This window comes from Papio anubis, chromosome 13 (assembly GCF_008728515.1).
Source record: "Papio anubis isolate 15944 chromosome 13, Panubis1.0, whole genome shotgun sequence".
Lineage (NCBI taxonomy): Eukaryota > Metazoa > Chordata > Mammalia > Primates > Cercopithecidae > Papio > Papio anubis.
In genome coordinates, this window is record NC_044988.1 from 26261123 (window position 1) to 26281727 (window position 20605).

At 38.0% G+C, this 20605-nt stretch overlaps 1 protein-coding gene across 25 annotated transcripts in view; it reads left to right on the forward strand.

The window, feature by feature from the left end:
* Positions 1–20605, forward strand: part of TRPM3 (transient receptor potential cation channel subfamily M member 3) — a 929658-nt gene that overhangs the window by 354361 nt on the left and 554692 nt on the right. Inside the window, exon 1 of one of the 25 annotated variants that reach the window (XM_031654815.1) lies at positions 7–8413. The exons of the other annotated variants lie outside the window; for them this stretch is intronic. The gene's annotated coding sequence lies outside the window, so the exon portion shown is untranslated. Of the gene's footprint in view, positions 1–6; positions 8414–20605 lie in introns of those variants that run through there. 25 annotated transcript variants of the gene reach the window in all.

The following is a 20605-nucleotide window of genomic DNA, read 5'->3' on the forward strand; positions in this document are numbered from 1 at the left end:
TAACTTGCAGCCTTGAATGGCGCTAATTATGGTTTTCAGGTTTAAATACCCAACTTGGGGACTTGGGCTGGGACGCACCTTTGCGGGAGCCTAAATGCATGCAGTACTGGCTCTGTGGTCCGTGGCTGGAGAGAGGTTCTCAGTACTCCTCCCCTCCCCCCTCGCCCCCCACCCACATCCCGTGGTGTCAGAGACAAGAGGCTGGTGCGAACCACACTTGAGAAGGAGATTTTGATCTCAGAGAATGGGCTACCTGGTGCTCCCCCACCCCTTTTAACCATTCCTAAAACAGAATTAATTAACTTCTTTGGGAGGGTGGGAATAGTAGTGGAAGTGAAATCTCTTACTCCCTTGTGTTTGGCTCCTGGGCTTTTCTTTCTCTCTCCCTGGGGAAGCCCTTCGACCCACTTTCCCTTTAAATGGAACCTGAGAGAACAAAGGATTCTCCTCATTAATTTAAAAGCTTTGTGTAGTTAGGTGGCCAGTCAGGTGAAGACGAACAAAGAAAGAGCCTCCTCAGATAGTGACTTTTTTGGTGCCCTTGTTTTTAGAAAAGGCATAAAAATGTGGGTCTCCGGAGTGGAATCAGTAGTGGGAAAGTATTGTTAAGCATATATTGTATGTCAGCTCTCTCTCTAGCTGTGAGTCACACAAAAGAATGGCACTACACCTGAGCAGGAATTGCCACCGTGTGTCTGCAGCGCTTCTCTTTCCAGAAGCACATGCATTAAAGATACTGAAAAAGTCCATACAATTGTGTACCAATCCACCTTCATGATCTTTCTTGTGGGGGTGGGGGGGAACACAAATTACATTTAAAGGTGCAGGAAACAGGTATTTTTGCCCAGCAAATAGAAGGTGGTAACACTTAATAGAGAAAAATGCGTATCTCTGATGTTCTATATCCATTTGAAGTTAAAAAAGGCAAAGTTCTTAACTCACTTTTCCTGAGTATATATGCCCTTTTGATTTAATGACCACTGAGCATTGAGTCCAGAGGGCTACAATGGAGAATTAATGAATTAGCCCTGAATACATTACACTTGCAGAATTTTGTTCTGAGCCTGTGTTCTGGTTAGGTTAGGTTTGATGTGGACAGTTAGTTCCATACAGTCAAGTGGTGCCTCACAACAGAGTATTACCCCTTGCCTGAGTTTTCCTTATCTTGTTAAACACCAACTGGTATTAACTTTCAACAAAGGCTGCCCTAAGTGCTGTTCAAACTCCCATCATATGGTTGTCATGGTGATGGCTTGCTTCCCTAGGGACTATTTAGGAGGAAAGGCAGGTTTGGGTATGGTTAGTAGAAGAGACTTTTCCTTGGATATGTGTGTTTTTGCTTTATTGGAACATGTGTGATAGGGCAAGAAAAAGAATGAGGCCAGAGAATTAACAAATCGTTGTACATTTTCTCCAGAATCACTAGTGAATCAAGAGTCAGGGGCAAAGAATGGGCATATCTAAGTCTCACTGAAAAAAATTCAACTGCAGTAATTCCATGTGCAATGAGAAATATTTTTTCGGTTAAAGTCATGTATCAGCTCTAACGCAAAATAATGCTTTTTAACTCCTCTTGACAGATACGTGACTATCACTCTCAATATATTATTAATTAATATTCTAGTTTTTTAAAATGGAGAACGTTATTCATTTAATAGTCACAAAACCAGCAGAGAAGTACCTACCTGAGGTACTTCTTTTAGGAGAAGCTGTCTTTTTAGGAGAGCTCTGTCATCTTTTTTAACTGAAAGTACTGTCCATACTAACTATCAGGAGACATTGTTAATGCTACAGCAATACTTTCATTGGCATACAGCTCAATCTTACCCCATCCTTTATTAAGTGATGCTTTGTAATAATTTATTGAATAAAATGCATTACTGTGTGTCCTTGTTTTTTCCATATCTAAAAGACAGGATGGAACCTTACTAGAGAACTTTTTTCCCAAATGACATCTGTATTTTTGAAAGATCATAGCTATCCTGTGAGACTTCAGATATTGAGCACATTTCAAACTCTTAAAGAAATAAAGTCATACCAAGTTCTTTCAGCAATACTTAGAAAGAAAGAAAAGCTGCTTTGGTATATGAGCAATTGTATTATCCACTCTCTGGCTGTGAATGCTATGTGTTCTTTTCCTCTGGATTGTGTTTGTCCTGTGTTTGCTTTGCTAGTTCCTGTGTATTCTTGCTCTGGTTTTATCTTTTGAGTAAAATGTAAGTTCATGAGTCATAATTTGCATATTTTGGTAAATGCTCTTTCTGGTTTAATCTAGAAATGAAATATTTAATAACAATATTTCTTATGTCCCTTCCTTTCTTTCTCCTCCCTCCCTTCCTCCCTCTTCTCTGTCTTATTCCACCTTCCTCCATACTACCACCACTATGTTAATTTGATGGATGGATTCTCTGGGAATCCAGTAGATTGTTGAAATCTTAAGGTAACAAAGCCAATTCTCCTATTCAACAGGTAATTTTTATTCCTCTTCCAAGCATTGTTCTGATATGACCTGCCCTCTCTCAGTGCCCTACGTGTCAGTAAATGCAGTGTAGGTCCTGATGGCTTGATTAGATTTAGCTGAACTCTGATCAGTCACCATTTCTGACAGACTGGACTCAAGCCAATTTCCCTTTCTATCCTTTTCCTTAAAAATGTGTGTATCTTTGCTAACTTACTTTGGTACCATGTTAATATTTAGAAATGGCTTCATAATCCTATTTCCTTATTTTCCATTTCCTACTAGAAACAGGATACTACAGAATTAGAAGGGGAAGGCCGGTATCTGAAGCATGAATTAAACCCAATGAGCATTGGAATATACTTATTATTCCTCCTGAAAGCATCTCATTTGTTGTTTTGTCCATCTCAGAGCAAATTTTCAACATGCCAACAAACCCACATTTTGAATTTGGGGTTGCATTTGGAAATAAAACTTGGAAATGAATTTCTGGACAGGCACACAATGATGATAGCCAAAAGACAGAGCCTGTTTTCAAATGGGTAAATTTCAAATGGGACCCTTTCCAAATCATTTCTCTTCTGTTGTCGTTTGCTTTATTCTTATGTGTTTCAAGATTCCATCTTACTATTAATCACAAAAAAAGTCAAGTTTATGTCAGTGACAGAATGTTCTTAGCGTATTTCATATTCATTATCAGGTCTATCTTTGCCATTGTTTTATTTGGAAGATTTTATTTTGGTAACATATTGAATCTGAAGATTATTCTTAGGGCAGAGAGTTTTCTGTGTATTGAAGTCTTGGCGAACTTACTGAAGGGAAGGCTTCTGAAAAATGGGTTGCATTGGGAGAAAGGAAAGCACTGTATTTGTGACAGATTTTGGAAAGACATTTAAGTCAGTGTGTTAATGAAGCCCAAATGATTAGTATCATTTTTAAGACTTTCGGATTTTTATATTGAGAAATCATAAGACTTTGCTCACTTTAAGCAATGTCAGAAATATAATAAATTATATTCTGGAAAAGTCAACCTAGACACTGGGTCCTAATTCCATTGTGTTCCTAACCAGCTGTGTGACCTTGGGCAAATTACTTAATCTTTCTGTAACTTGATGTCTTCTTTAAAATGAAGGGTTTGGGTCTTGACTGGATTTAGATCCAATGTCCTCATTCCCTATGCTGAAGCCTGCTATGCTCCTTGGGCATCGAAGAATGTTGTCTATTTGGACTGAAAGAATTGAATATTAAAAGGGAAGAAGGAAATGGCTACAGTGAACAACAGTGTTTAAATCATATTAGGTTGGTGCAAAAGTAATCATATTAGGTTGGTGCAAAAGGTTTTTAATGGCAAAAACCACAATTACATTTTCACCCACCTAATAGAAGACCTTGTCTGCTAAGCTACAGCATTAGACCATTATCTTGAAACTAGGGGGTAGGGGGAGGCAATTAAAAGAATTTTTGCAGCGAGGTGACCACCAGATTTAGGTATTATATAGTTGCTCTGGCTGTAGTGTCTAGAATGGGTGAGATGATGCAACTGGAAGCTGAAAGATTAGACTAGAGGCCTGGGGAATTGATGAGAACCTGGCTAAGGCAAAAGTAATGAAGGTAAAATAAACAGGGCCTTGCTAAATGGACTAGTTGTGGTGGAGAGAGGAATCTAGGATAACTTCTGAGTTTCTGTCTTTGCTGTAGGGTTGGGTGGTGGTCTCAGCATCTAAGAATTAAGATCCTGAGAAGGAAGTACAGCCATTCTCACTGTGCAGTTCCTCTTTTCATGGGCTAGAAAGGGAATTTCAGTTTTTGACTCTAGTAGGACTGACAAAAGTAAAGAAAATTATTCCTTATCTCACTCATTAATGAGGATGAGCCCCATTGAGTGTCCAATAGCAGAATTCTTTGAAGTAAATAATATTCAGTCAGTAATGTCACTGTATTTTTGTTATATACCCTGCCTTCTGATGAAACTATGCAGAGTTTTACATAGTAAATTCCCTTTTAATTTTTTTTGGAATCTAGTCAGAAGCCCAAACTCTTACTTTTTATCCTTTCTCTTTTTAATACAGAAGTATTACTTAAAGTAGGTGACAGAAGAGAATTAATTGAAGGAGAAATGATCAAGTTAGGCAATCAGATCAGCACAGATTCCACCCAAGTGCTAATGTTTTGCACGTCTATAATTCCATATAATGGTAACCAATGTTCATTCTATTGTCTGTGGAGCAAAGTAAGATCCAAATAACCAAATGTATTTGTTCTGTCTTCTATAGTTGATGTCAGACATTCCAGGAACTGACTTCCCTCTGGTGTTCTCAAACTCTTCAAGGAACAATTACTTTGACATTTGTTTCAATTGTATTTTAAATTTATGACCTTCAAGTTGTCCCATTCACATCTAAAATTCTGAAGCTTTACAAAGGAGGTAGAATAATGTCAATAAGCCAGAAACTTGGCTTAGCCCGGACAGGGTACTCCTGAGCCACATGCTAGGGAGCAACAGTTAAGTTTCCACCACAAGAGAGGAAATAGACACCCATTATGTCTAGGTGAATATATCGGCAGATCCTGGCAAGCAAAGCCAGGAAATTTGTAATGGACTAATTCCATTAAGTGCCTTGAAGATGGGAAACTTGAAGAATAAACTGCTTTAGGAAAACATGGTGTATTGTTAGGCAGAATTTTAATGGCTACAAATAAAAGAAACTTCCCGTCTTTCCATCTCAGCCTGCCAGCCTCAGATTCCCTTAAAAAAAAAAAGAAAAGAAAAGTGAGAAAGAAAAGAATAAAAGAAAATGGGACCAAACTAGAACCCAGGAGAGAGGGAAAACTGTCTGATGTGTATCAAATGGTGGCTTCGACTCAGGCTGCTGAACAGTGAACCATGTGATTTGCCTTTTTGTGAAATGTTCCTCAGGCAGCTTAAGGGAAATTCCTGAGGCAACAAGAAACCCTCCTGTCTCTCTGGAGAGTTCTGTCTCCTGATGACCTTTTTTGTGGAGGCAAGAATGAAAATGTGTGGTCACTGGGGAGTGAGGAGGAAATGGCTGGGACAGCCAAGTCCAGGGGCCACTGCACTCTGGGATGCTTGGAGGCACAGTAACGCCCCTGGCAAGGTCTGTCTCAAGGGAAAGGGCCCTGCCGTCCTGGCAGATGACTTCCTGCAGGGAGCCAGGACTCTGCCTACCCAGCAGTGGTTCCACATCCTCCCCTCTGCTCCTCTGCTGGTGTAACCTCAACTGGCTCCAAGTTAATTTTCAGATCATATTTTTTTCTCCCTTTCCATTATCTAGCATGAAAAAGAGTTTTACAGGCTGTGACCAACAACACGTATTGAAAAAATGTTTAATGAATGGACAAACAAACACATGAAAGATATATGAAATACCAAGAATGCTTAGAACCACTTGGGGAGCTTGTGAGAAAAGCAAATAGTCAGGGCCCACTCTGGGAGGTGTTGACTGAGTAGGTGGGTGGTGGGTTCAGGAATTTGCATTTTCACAGTTCTGCCAGTGATTCTGAAGTCCAGAGCTCTTGGAAGGACCCCACATTGAAAAACGCTGCCATAGATTCAGCTGAGCTGGATGGAAACTTAATTCAGCGGCCCCTCTGATGCTGGCATCTGGGAAGAACAGATTTTGTGTTAGTCGACAGTGGGAGCAAAAGGTTTTAAGAAACAGTTCTCAGGTTTTCAAAATGTAATCATGAAAGATCATTAACAGAAAGAGAAGTAAAATGAGTTCAGCTGCCCTGCTCTGAGTTCTAGATGATATAATCTGAAGAAGTGTTTCTCCCTATTTCTTTTTATTTTCTGTTTGTTTATATGATCATTTCTCTGTATTTTTTCATGAAAATTTTTAGTCACATGATGTGAAATTTCAGAATTTTCTATGCTATTGAACTTATATGGAAATATGTGGTTGTGAATGAGAGCTCCTTAAAACAGTCTTCATGGTCAAGATTCTGGAATATCCTACATATGCCTCCTTTCTTTATTCCACTATAATGAATCACCCTTGGGCTTGCAGTGGTCACTCAAGGGCAAGTCCCTTAGATTCCAAGGTATGTGATAGGCTCAAGTGAGAAGTGGCCGTTTCACTTGGGGGCAAAGTCCTAAGCAGCCATAAATGATGCCCATAACTACTCCCCCACCAAACCACCTCCACCCCACAACCTTCAAAAGCTAACCAACGATTCTGGACAGAAAGGAGGAAGAAGAGAACATTTAGGGCTTTCATTTGGAAAAGCTTAATTATATTTACAATTAATTTTATACTTGGGAAAATTTTTAAATGCTGCTTAATATTAAATATTTACTATGAAAAAATAGAGTGAACACAATTTTCTTGGCTCTTGAGCATGTGGCAAAGATACAGTGCTGTGACTGCTAGGGTGGGGTGTTTCAGGTATAACAAAGTCTCCAGGAAGGGCACACTTAGTTTTTATGTTTATCACACAGAAGATTTGTGTTGAACAGTCTGTAGGAATTCTGATCTAACCATTGGTTCTTCTCTTCTTCATTTTCAGAGAGACATGCATAGGAGTGGAAGTTTAGGGATAGCTTTGATCAGTTTTATTTCTTTTCCCCCAAATAAGTAAAGATTCTTCAAGGTTTAATGCATAGGTAGACAGACGGTAGATAGATAGATAGATAGATAGATAGATAGATAGATAGATAGATAAAATAGATTAAATAGATAACTGATAAGGAAGGTAGGAAGAATTCCTACATTTTTACGTATTGAATTGTCTTATATGAAGAAAGTTTTATCCAACACAATGCGTCCTTGAAGCAGCGTTTCTCATAGTGTGATCCAAGACTGTCTATGATAGAATCAGATGACAGTGACTTCACATAGACCTACTAAGTTAAGCCCCTGGGTGGACCTTGCAAACCTGCATTTCAAAAACAGCCCAGATCAATGTTATGCACTTAACATTTGAGAATCTCTGCTTCTAAAGTGTAATGCTTTAGTGAAGAGATGTTGGCTTATTAAAATTAGGCCTCTGGCATGACCAGGCCTCAGTATCTGATTTTTATAGTTAAAAATTGAGCACTCAATATCTCTCTATATATTTATATAGGCTCAAAATGTATCCACATCTTTAAAGTTCTCATGCTCGCAGAGCATTGAATGACTTTTATAATTACTTTTTAAGGGATAATGCAGGAAACCTAATTTAGATACCAAAAATGTGTAGTAGATAGGTAGTATTCTGGATTCAAAGAAAATATGCATGTCAGCCTCACTCTTTGTTTACTTTAGGAGACTATACACTTTCAAGATTAGAGGCAGAAAAACTTTGCAGCAGAGAAAACACATTAAGTGTAACTGCTGCCCTAATCAAGTGGCCATTGCTGAATCAAACAAGCCTCCCTCTTATCTGCTCCTTTTCCTCTATACTATCTCCCAACTGCTAGGATCACCCATTCACCACATTGCCCAAACTGGAAAACCTGGGTTTGTGCCTTTTGCCTTGTTTTCTCCCATCCTTATGTAATTAGCCAATCAGTTCTGCCAGATTTCCTCATAAGTATATCTCTGTTCCACCCCCTTCTGTCTATTCCTAGTTCCCAAATTCAGTCTCTCTTTTTCTTGGGCCCAAAATACTACAGCTGCCTCCAGTGTTGTCTACTTCAAATCCATCCTTCCCACAGCCACCAGAATGGTCCATTTAAAATGCAAGTAAGACCAGGATGCTGCTGTGTTTGACATTCTTCAGTGATTCCTCGTCTCTTGCAGAATAAAGCCTAAGCTCTTTGGCATGGAATACAAGACCCAAGGTGATCTGGCCTCCGCCTACTTTGCTGCCTTCTTACCTTGTTTTTCCCCTCCTCAAATCACAGAATTCCATATAGCTGGATTTTTTGCACGACTTAATTCTACTGCCTGGAAAACCTGCACCAGACCTTCTCCTAGCTAACTCCTGCCCATATTTTAATGCTCAACATAGGTAAGTAGGATGAGTTCAGAAAAATTTCCCTGAATCCTCTAAGCTAGATAAAGCTCTCCTCTCCTGCATGTCCATAAACATCAGTGGGTATTTCTAGCTTTACTTTTAGCATGTTGTGGTATTATTAGCTCTTCCAACTCATTATGAAAATCTTCTTGAAGTTGAGAGTCATATCTTGTTCAATTTGGTGTGTGTAGCATTTAGCAGAGAGCCTAGGATATCTTGGGTGCTAGATGAATTACATTTGAATAGGTAAATATTGGAGAAAATGAGTGACTGTGCTTTTGATTAGTGTTCTGAAGTTGCTAGAGGAACCAAATGATATTATAGGGGCTTGGTAATATTTTTGTGTGTGATTAAAGAATACCTTGAGCTTGAGATGATTTAGTTCATAGATTCCCCAAGTTGGAAGATTAGTTAGGGAGTTGAACCAATACTTCGCGCTCAGTGAAAGTGACACAGAATAAAATATGTACTCAAGGAAGAATCTATGTAGGTAGCACCAGATATCTGCTTTGATAACATTCACTGAAAGAGAAAGTGAGAGATAAAAATTATCTCATCTATTGATCATGTTGGAGAAAAGGCATTTCTTAATTTGGTGATCTAACATACTTTAATATATTTCCTTTAATATTATTGACTGGGTTACATTGTAAAATAGATAAAATAGTATTGGAAGAAAAACTGCACTGTTAAACTTGCTGAGGCCACCCTTGCTTTATCCTCTAAATATGCCTTTGGAAAATGTCTAGAGATAACTGTGTAGGCACTACCCAAATGAAATATTTTGGTGTTTCCATGTAAAGGTAAATGTGACTTAGGATTTATTTTTCTGTTAGTCATAGATCGTTTTATTATATCATGTATCATGGATCAAGGTCAAATAGGAATCTTAGCTGATCAGATTCCTACAGGGAAAAAATAGATCAGAGTCAAAATAGCTTTCTTATGGAAGAGATCAGAATTATTAGAAAATTATACTACTGCTTATTGGTTAACATCAATAATACATGTGGCTGGAAAGAAGGTAAATAACTATTTGCTGGCATAATCTCTGTGATAATCTTGCTAGAAGAAACTATTGGAAAGAAAGAGCTATCATACAGGCTTCCATAAGAAATATTTGCTCTTTTGTGCTAGTCCACAAATAAATGATGACTTGAACATTTAGGACCTGGCAGATAAATTTGCAGAGTTGTTGAAAGCTTTGGGCTAGCCTAATGATGTTTCGTTAAAACAGGATTTCTCCGCCTCAACACTACTGACATTTGGGGCTGAATAAGTCTTTGTTGTGGGGGACATCTGTCCTGTGCTTTGTAAGACATTTATTGGTATCTTAGGTTTCTATTGAAACATACCAGGAGCACGCCCCTGCCCCGCCATCCCCATTGTAAAAACCAAAATGTCTCCAGATATTGCCAAATATCCTTTGGCGGGGAGGGGCAAAATCACCCCCAGTTGGCAACACTGTTTAAACATTTCCCCTTGAAAATAGATATTTTAACAGGCGGGTACGTAATTGATTTTGCTGGAATCCCAAGAGATACTTCCTAGTGATAGGAAGGGAATACTTTAACTTTAGACACACTTTCTTTTTCATTTTACAAGAAATTGAAATTTAACTTACAGTTGGGAAATTAACTGGTCCAGTTTTATTCACTAAACACAGACTAAGAAATCATTTTCTCATCTTATTGTCAATCATCTCTTGTAAGAAAATTGAATGTAACCAATTTGTCTGAAAGTGTTTAAATGTTCCATATATGTTGTTTTGTGAATCAAAAGTGGAGCATATTTTTCAGTTTGATTGATGGTATCCAGTGAAATGTTTAATTTTTGCCATTATTTTGTTCTGTCATAACTTCTACTTAGAACTGCTTACGAATAATGTGGTATATATTTCATTTCAATGAATATATCAAGACAAAATTTTTACATGACATTAGCTCATGTGAGCAATCAAAGATTTTGAGACAAAATCTAGTCTTTTATACAAGCAAGCTGTATAATTTAAGGTGAGTATAACTACAACTAATTTCAATCATTTCAGCATGATCAAATGGACAAAAAAAATTGGAATTTCAGCTCTTAATTAATTCTGCATTAATTAATATCCTAGCTGAGTTACCAAGAATGAGTAGTTTTATCTTTCAATGCTTCAGCTTTCTCATCTATAAAATGAGAGAATAAGGTTAGATCAGGGTAGGCAAGGTTTGTATAAAAGGCCAGATTGTAAATGGTTTAGGCTTTGTGGGTCATATACCCTCTGTTGCAACTGCTCATGTAGTCTATTGCAATTACTCTGTGGGTCATGCAACTTCCACTGCCATACTCAATTCATATTACATTGGAGCATGAAAGCAGCCACAAACAATACACAACAAAGGAGCATAGCCGTTTTCTAATAAAACTAATTTATGAACACTGATATTTGAATTACATATAATTGTCAAATGTCATAGAATATTCTTATTTTCATTGTTTTCAACCATTCTAAAATGTAAGAACTTAATAGCTGTACACAAGAGAGGCAGGTGGTACTTGGCCTGTGCTCCTCAGTTTGCCAACTATGAGATGATCCTTAAGGTTCTTTCCACCCTTAACATTCTTGAATTTACTTTGGAATGACGGAAAGGTCATTTGGATGTTCCTATTTGTCTTACAGCTGCTCAGTGTCTGAGGGAAATTGAGACTAAACCGTTTGTGTTTATTGGGGAGCAGTGTGTGGTGGGCTCACTATCTTATGAGGGGTAGCAGAATACTTGTTCTCCCTCTAAAAAATAATTGATGCAGTCTCAGTTCTTCAAGAGATGTCATTATTCACAAAAATATATATATTGAAATGTACAGGGACTGAAAATGAAATGATAATAAAAGCTTAACATTTGAAAGGTCCTTTTCAATTTGCAGGGTACTTTCCTTTACATCAAATGAAATGAGCTTCATAGCAATGCTGTGAACAAATGTGGTGGGTTCAGTTACTCCTCTTTATAGCTGAAAAGATTCTGGCCCAAATAGGTTAAGCCACATATTAAGGACTTTTCTAATTCCAAACTCCTTCCCTGCAGTCCTCTGCCTCATGTGTTTGCCTCTGTTACTGTCTCTCTTCAGCTGAGGCCCAACTAGATTATAGAGTTATATCATGCATTAATAATAAACATTGGTAGATTATCTAGGTACTTGACTACAGAAAGAATGAAATGGCCAATTCTTAAAATGATTATTGACAAGACAGAAAACTTTTCTGAGTCTTAGTGTCCTCCATTATAAATTGAAATAATACAAATACTGTTTTGTATCATTCATAAATTAATGTTTGTGTTTGCATATAGTTAGTATGCAGTTAATACAAATTCCATTCCTTTCAACCTAATAAAACAAAAGTGAGGCAATGCAAATTAGCAGAATTCAAGGTGTCTTTTGTAATAAATTAGACTCAGGGAATGCATGTTACCTATGTGCAACTGCTTTCACTTTGGAGTTATTGTAGATTGTATTAGTCCGGATTCTCCAGGAAAAAAAAAAAAAAAAACAGAAGCAGTAGGATGTGTATATATATTGAAAGAGATTATTTTAAGGAATTGGCTTATGCAGTGGTGGAGACTTGACAATTCCAAAAGCTGATGAGGGAGGCCAGCAGGCTGAAGACTCAGGAGAGAATTGCAGCTTATGTCTGCTGGAGAGCCAGAAAATTTTTAGCTCGAGTCTGCTGTAGAACCAGGAACAGCTGATGTTGCAGATAACATCTGAAGGCAGTCTGCTGGCATTCCTTCTTGCTTGGAGGAGGTGAGCCTTTTGTTCTATTCAGGCCTTCAGCTTACTAGATGAGGCCCACCCACATAATGGAGAGTAATGTGCTTTACTCAGTGTCTGCCAATTTATCCAAAAATACCCTCATAGAAACACTCAGAATAATGTTTGACCAAATCTCTGAGCACCACAGCCCAGAGAAGTTGACATATAACATGAACTATCACCTAGATAATTGTTAATCAACTCCTGATAACTTAAATAAAAATTTTCCTCTAAAGTTAACCTCTGAAATACCAGTGACTGAAATGAAGTACAGCCACAGGGAGCCAGACTTCTCTGTTATGGGGCTCTGGAGTCTCTCATTTCTGCCTCTTTTGGCTCATCTACTTTATACTTTTCTTTGTAAGTTAGCTTCGTCTATTATTCTGTATTCTGCTAACACTTGGTATAGCGCCCAGTTCCTTGTAATCTCAAAGTTGCCTTCCATCTCCTCAGTTTCTCTCTCCCCTTCTCCTACAGAAAATCTCATTAACCAAGGTTGGGTGAGATGTCTACCCTTGTTTATTTAGCTCTGGTCAGAGAAATAGAGTCACAAGATATAAAAATGGTCACCTAGACCCATTCATCTAGCAGGTGATATGGAGCGGGGAAACAGCCTCTCTTAGCAAGGATGCAGGCACAGTGCTAACTCAATTAGCGTGAACTTCCTACACATAATAGCTTAATGGTTTTGGAATCTATCCCGACCTAGAAGGCATGGCAAGCCATTGAAAACTATGATTTCACTCTGCAAGTGATGATAAACAATTTTTCTATACCTTTTGCTAATATATAACAAGAGGAAATGGAGTTCAACTACAGAATCTGATTTTAGGTGTACTATAAAGACAGTATTTCTGATTAAGAGACTTAGAGAGTCTGAAAGAAGTAGAAGACTCTCCTTCACTGGAGGAACTTATTGAAATCATGAGGAAATGCTTTTAGAGTCCCACCCTGAGATGGCAGGATGGATTCAGATGTCCTGGTAAACGCCTTCTTGAGTTGCTCCCATTGTTCATGGTTTCACCACTGACAAAAGGTTCCACAAGCTTTGTCAACTCTTCTGGTTGACTGAAATTGCAACATCCCAAATTTATGTCCTTGAAAAAAGAAAGATAATAGCACATTGTTTGGAAGTAATGCCACAGTAAAATAAATATGGGTTAAAACATTTTTATGATTTTTGAAAATTAACCATGTTTAAAGGAGTTCAGAATAAGAGATTATGAATTTTTCAACCAAATATTCCTGCTTTCATTGAAATTTTTCTGAAGGACAATAGTTCATACAAGTGTAATACAGTCAAATGAGCACTGTTTTGTTTTTAAGTGTATAGCAATTCATACATCAAAACAGCAGTATAAAATTAACATTTCATCCCCAATTGATTTACTCTTCACATACTTACTCATTCTACAATCATCTATTGCTAAGTGTCAGAAACTGTACTAGGTATTAGACATTCAAAGATGAAAAGAACAGGCCTTTGATCAAAAGGAGCTAATATTGGAATTGAAGAGACAAAGAAATTGGAAATAACAATATAACTTGATACATGTTTTCATACTGCTGAGCAGGGATAGAAACACCAAATACAGGCTGGGAAGATGGGCAAGGTTTCCTTGAAAAGGTTAACTCTTGAGCTGAGTACTGAAGGAGATACCAACTGGAAGAAGGGGTGGAAAAAAACTATTCTGGATTAAGTAGAGTGGTGCAGTACAGGCAAAGGCAAGGATGCATCCTAGAGATTATTGCTCGTGGTGGGAACTCCCTTGAAGGGATGAAGTGTGGAGTAGAGAGGCACGTCGTGGGCGGAGTGGGCTGAAGAGAGTGGCATGCAGCATAGGGACTGCATCTGTGCAGGGTCGGGGGTATATTTATAATTTGTACTGCTTTGATGTACAGCTCATACTTGTTTAACAGTCTGCCTAGTTTACGTTGCTCAAGTTGAAGTGCAATGCGGCCACCTCCTCACCCTCTGCCTCAAAGAAGCTCCGTCGACAGCATCATTATCCCCAGCTGTGCAAATGCAGAAGCGAACCCAAATTCATTAGTCATTAAATGTGGGAATTGCTCAGCCACTGCAGGATGCTCTATTAAGAGGGTTACACTGTAGGAGGGATCTTCACTTCTCTTTCCTTTTTTTGTGCCCCCTGGCAAACTCATTTTCCATATCCAAACAACTTTGCAAACTGTCTCATTGTGGAGAAACATTTTATCCTGTTTTATACATTCAAAAATGTTTTCATCCAGAATGATAACAGCCTTAAGAGAATTATAGTAAACAAGAGCTATGGCAAGAACATCTTTCTTTTGCTCTGGACAGCTATGAAATGTTAGGCAAAGGGAATAAAGAGCAGTGTTAGTCCATTTTCATTGCTATAAAGGAATACCTGAGGCTGGGTAATTTATAAAGAGAAGAGGTTTATTTTGGCTCATGGTTCTGCAGGCTATATAGGAAGCTTGGGGCCAGCATCTGCTTCTGGTAGAAGCCTCAGGAAGCTTACAATCATGGCAGAAGGTGAAGGGGAAGCAGGCCTGTCAAAGGCAACAGAGGGAGCAAGAAATTGAGGGAGGAGATACCAGGATCTTTACACAACGAGATCCATGAATGCAGAACAAGAACTCCCTCATTACCGTGGGGAGGGCACCAAGCCATTCACGAGGGATCTGCCTTCATGACCAAAACACTTTCCACCCGGCCCTGCTTCCAACACTGGGATCGTATTTCAACATGAGATTTGGAAGGAACAAACACCCAAATCATATCATGAGCATTACTTTGAGTTGTCAATAGTGGCATATCACTGAGCAAAAGGAAAGCGTGTGTTTTCAGATGTGTCCTGAATAAACACAAAGATGAATTCCGGATATCAGCTCTTTACATCTAAACTGACTTTTCCAGTATAATCATCTTCCACCATCCTGTGAAAGCCGCTAACAGGTATCCTACTTAAGTGAACAGTGGAACATCATCAAGAAAACCTTCTTGAATTGAATATAACTTACAGTAGAATTTGTGAATTTTTTCTATAAGCTCAATAATATTTTATAAATGAAATCACCCATGTGACCACAACCCGTATCAAGATATATTAATTGGCATCACCCTAGAAAGTTATTTAGTGACCTTCCCCAGTTAATACCACAGCAATCACCACCACCCAAGGTAACCACTGTCAGATTTCCATCCCTGTATTGTATGTGTGTGTGTATACACGTACTGTGTTCTGCATATTATACTATTTTGACATCTTTAAAAGACTTTTCTGGCTGAGAAGAGAATGCCCCTCCTAGGGCTAAACCAGTTCTTAGAGATAGCATGGTTTAGCCAGGAGCATGGCTTTGCTGTACAAACTAACAATCCAGAGCCATGCCTCCTCTATCTGGCCCTTACACCCCAGACACAATATTCCTCTACCTTAATCATCCCAAGGCCAGGTACCAGGCAACTAGGGACCACTCCTATAGCTTACAGCCCACTGAAATTATTCAGAATAGCCAATCCTAACATGATTACCCTGCCTGCCTTGCCATTCTCTAGGAAACCCCCGTAAAGACTGGGGTTTAAGCTGTCCTGTAGCTCCCATCTTCTGCCTCCTAACCACCCTGGTGTTTTTCCCATGTGACCCTGTGTGGCATACAGTGCCTCCTATCTCTAGGACTTGGAAAGATAATTAACTTTGTTTTCCTGAGTCTCTCCTGTGCCTCCTCTCATGGCCACACCTGATTGGCCATCACATTAAAGTATACAAAACACACTCTATATTAGTTTTGCCTGCCTAGAACTTTGTGTAAGTCAAGTCATACAATATGTACTCCTGTGTCTGCCTTCTTCCACTCAACAAACTCCTAAAACTTGTTCATTATCTTTTGTCTATCATTCTGTGCATATGTTGTATGAATACAGCATAACTGATTTATCTTTTTTCCTGTTAGTAGACACTTGAGTTATTTCCCATTTGGGGCTCCTATGAATAAAGCTGCTATGAACATTCTTGTTGGACAAAGCACTCATTTGTCTTGTTACATACCTAGGAATAGAATTGCTGGATTACACAGTAGGTATATGTTTGACCTTAGTAGAAACTGCCAAAGAGTTTGTCAGAATGATCATACCGTTTCCTACTCTCTTTAACGTAAAATATAAGCGTTTCAGTGGTCACACATTCTCACCAATTGGCATTGTCTTTTTTCTTTTTCTCTTTTTAGTTTTAGCCATTCTGTAGAGCTTTTCTCATTGTAATTATAATTCACACTTCCCTAATGAGTAATGTGATGTTAAATTTCTCATACAGAAATATCTTTAAAAACAATAACAGCAAAAAAACTTAATGGGTAAAGTTGAGCAAAGAGAGGAAGAAAATGAAGTTTTATTGAGTTACTATTGTGGCTGGAAACTAACATGCATGATTAATATGTTGTTATTTATATGTTGTTTTTTATTTATATATGTTGTTATTTATTTATATGTTGTTATTTAATCTTCAATAATGAAGTCTTCTTATCTCCAGTTTTCAGATGAGGAATTTGTGATTGAGACAGGTTGAATAAAACAGGAACAGTTTAATAATATTAATTACTTTTCACTGTGGTGAAATAAGTTAATGCACCCATAGTTCTGAGAATATGCCCTAACACATGAGAAGCATTTGACATGTTCTTGCTGTTTTGAAACATAATGCTACAAATTGTAAATAAAAGCAAATTAGCTCATGGATTTTAAGGAAAATCAGTTTAAAGTAGGCTGTAGATTTAACTATCTGAAGTTACCATCAGAAAGTTTTACAAAATGTTGGCTGTGCCACAGGAATGTGTCTGTATTAGTAGTAGTGGTCACTCATAAAGAGTTGCTAAATGGGGTGGGCATGGTGATTCACACCTGTAATCCCAGCACTTTGGGAGCCCAAGGTGGGTGGATCACTTAAGGTTAGGAGTTCAAGACCAGCCTGGCCAACATGGTGAAGCCCCATCTCTACTAAAAAATGCAAAATTAGCTGGGCATAGTGGCACGCTCCTGTCATCCCAGCTACTCAGGAGGCTGAGGCAGGAGAATCATGGGAGGCGGACGTTGCAGGGAGCCGAGATTACAACCATTGCACTCCAGCCTGGGTGACAAAACGAGACTCTGTCTCAAAAGGATTGCTAAATGGGCCGGATTATCTGCTCCATTATTTCACAGAGCTTGATGGACAGTGTTTTGATGGAAAGTGTCCACATTTCAGAAAGAGGGCATAGTCTGTTATTAGTTGATTGATGAATTTGTGCCTTTAACCAAACGTCCCAGGTGCATGCTATGCATGAGATGCCATACTGCAGGCTGGAGATGAAAACTTGTATGTAATTGTGGTTATCCTCTATGGATATCCTGTATGGTTACAGGAAGAAAAGATAGGCTTTGGGAACATGCTTTATCTCCCTATCCAACCACATTTACTTCTTTAATCAGTTATATTTAGACCACCTTGAGTGGTTTTGAACACTTACTGGGTCATTGTTCTACCATCTTTGTTCCAGGACTCTGCAGTCAGCAAGATATTTTTTTGTCTCTTCTAAATAAAATTTTAAATATCACAATGACACAATTTACCAATATTTAATATTAATTTTTCCTTCAACTTTGACTTCTAAAATCTCAGACCTTACTTGGCAGAGTTCTCAAATAAATAATCATAGTTTGACCTCAGCAGGTTGAGAGACTAGCTTTCACAGGATACTCAGGTAATAGGAGAGCAGGTACTCATCACTTTGTTCTAAGGTTCCTCTTTCAATTTTTCCTTTTCTATTTTTAATAACTTTCTTTCTTTTTACCAAAAAGAAAGCATAGTAGGGGTATTTACTTTGGTTGTAATCAGAATTCAAGAGAGAAATATAATACAAGCGTCTGAGAGAGTTTCAAACACTCAATTCAGCATGTAATTTATTGAGGATGGGCATTTTTAAATGACCACAGTGATTATCCATTTTATTTATTTACATAAATCTTATGCCAAAGAGGATTTGAGATAGTGATTTTTTACTTAAACTAAAAAGCGACTTCTTTGATTAACTAAAAAAAATTTTTTATCCCTCCACATTCTGTTCAAGAACAAATATTGAAAGAAGGTAAGTATGTCTGGTTTATCAGGAAATGGCAAAGCATATGTAATGGACTCAGAACTAGAAATCAATTCAATCCAATAAATATTTTTGACCATGTCCCACATTTCAAGCTCCATGTGTTACATTAGCAATACAAAGATGAAAATAGCATAATCTTTACAGTCTAGGATCTAACCAACTAATGTGAGGAAATTGACATGTACAATTAATCATAATGCTTTCTAATAAAAATGTAATAGAAGAACATACCAGATATTTAAGAAAGCAGTGTGTGAAACAACTAATTTTGCTTGAGGAAAAAAGTTAACTATAAAAGGGATTGAATTTGAGTTGGGCAAATCTAAAAGATGATTAAGATTTCAATAAGGAAAGAAAGAGATAAAAGACATTCCAACGAGAAGAAAGAGCATGTGCAGAAGCAGTGTGGTGTGAACAAGCATGGCATGTTGGGTGATTTTAAATTGATCAGGGTAGCTGAGTAAAGTAGGCATGAGGGAAAAGTAGGCAGTGTAGCATAGGCTAGGACCGGAAACAGGAAGGACCTCATGTGCAATGCTCAGTAGTTCGAACTTTTACATTTTAACATTTTGAAATGTTCTTAGGGGAAAATGTGTTCAGCAGATATCTACAGAAATCAGCTGTGTGACAAAGTCTGGACTAGGAACTAGAAACTCAATGACAAGTAAAAATTCATTCTCAGCCCTTAGAAATCCCAAGTAGAGCTAGACTAACAGAGAAACAATGGTGATTCCAGGACAGGTGGTTTCAATATGATGGGAGTAAGGAGCATGAAGGAAGGCTGTGTTTGCTCTGCATCTGAAAGAGCACATTGTATTAACTACCAAGGTAATAGTGATTATGTGAATAGCCAAAAATTAATGTATCTGTCATGTCATTTCTGATTTTGCTTTGGTATGGAGAGGATGATTAAAATATATTTGAAAAGAAAAAAGCATGCTGGAACTCCTCTTTCACAGATTTGTTGTTCAAAGCACAGACGTACTCCTCTAAAAGGAAAGCTGGAATAGAGATGATTTAATTGCTTCTTCTGAATGACCCAGAGACAAAGCTGTTGGACTTCATGGCCTTAACCAGTTTTGCTATCAATAATACAAGAGATGGATGCTTAAATGTAGCTTTCTCACAGGGGAAATGCTGTCACAGGAGCCAATGACCTAAATTGTCTTCAAACATCAAACTTTCTAAAGTGAAGAGGACACATCTGCTCTTTGAATATTAAACTAGTCACTAAACTGGGTCAGAAAGCCTACAAAGAGTGCATTTACAACATAGAAAGTGATGTCTTGGATTTTCATTACCTTGAAGAAATTAAGTTTATTTCCTGTGCAAATTGCTTCCAATGAAAGATTTTTTTGTGTGATACTCACCTTTGACAACATAGCTATGTGCCAATTTTTACTGTTCCTTAACTGAGTTTGAATTAAGTCTTTGGGAATTAATCATTCCATCCTACCTGTACTCCCTGTACTCTCCTAGCCCTGTCTTCACTTACACATACACGCAAAATTCAGCCTTCCCTTCGGTCATTAGAAACAGTCTTAATAATCATTTCAGATTGCTTTGGCACATTTTCCTACATTAGTTTCCATGGAAGAAGGAAATCAGTGAGGACTAAGAGAAGACTTGGGTTGAGTGATTTGGTTGATCAAGAGTGACTGACTGTGGAGGTATTGTGGGTGTTCAAGAGAAAAAAAAAATCCACAACCATCTCAAGAGCAGGGATCATGTCTTATTTATGGGTTATTCCACAATATCAATCCTGAAATCACTGATGCTCATTTGTTTCCTGAATGAACGAGTAGATGAGTAGTCAGAAGTAGAGGCATTAAGTGTATTATTTCAAGAGAATAAGCAGTGGAGGAGAGAGAACTTAGCAGGTGGATTTCTGGTGTGGCATGGCCCAGAAGAAAGGTCTATTTACGTTTTAGATACATGAGAAAAAGCAAGTAGAGAAAGAGAGATTTAAAATGCTACCATGATTTGGGAAGAAGAAAGAATAAGTTATGTCCCTTGCCAGGATAGAAAATGTAACTTATACTCAACCCGAGATCCACAGTGCATTTGTGTTACGACTCTAAGCTTCCTTTCATTCATTCAATATTTAATAATAGCTATTATTTATTAAGCATTTACTATGCGTAAGGCAAAGGGGTTTTCTTGCAAAGGAGAAGTCTAATGGGAAGCACAATATAAATATTCGTTGAATAAGTCAGTGGGTGAGGAGTGAACTTCATCTTCAAAGATGAAAGGAAGAGCAGTTAGAGGCAGAAGGTT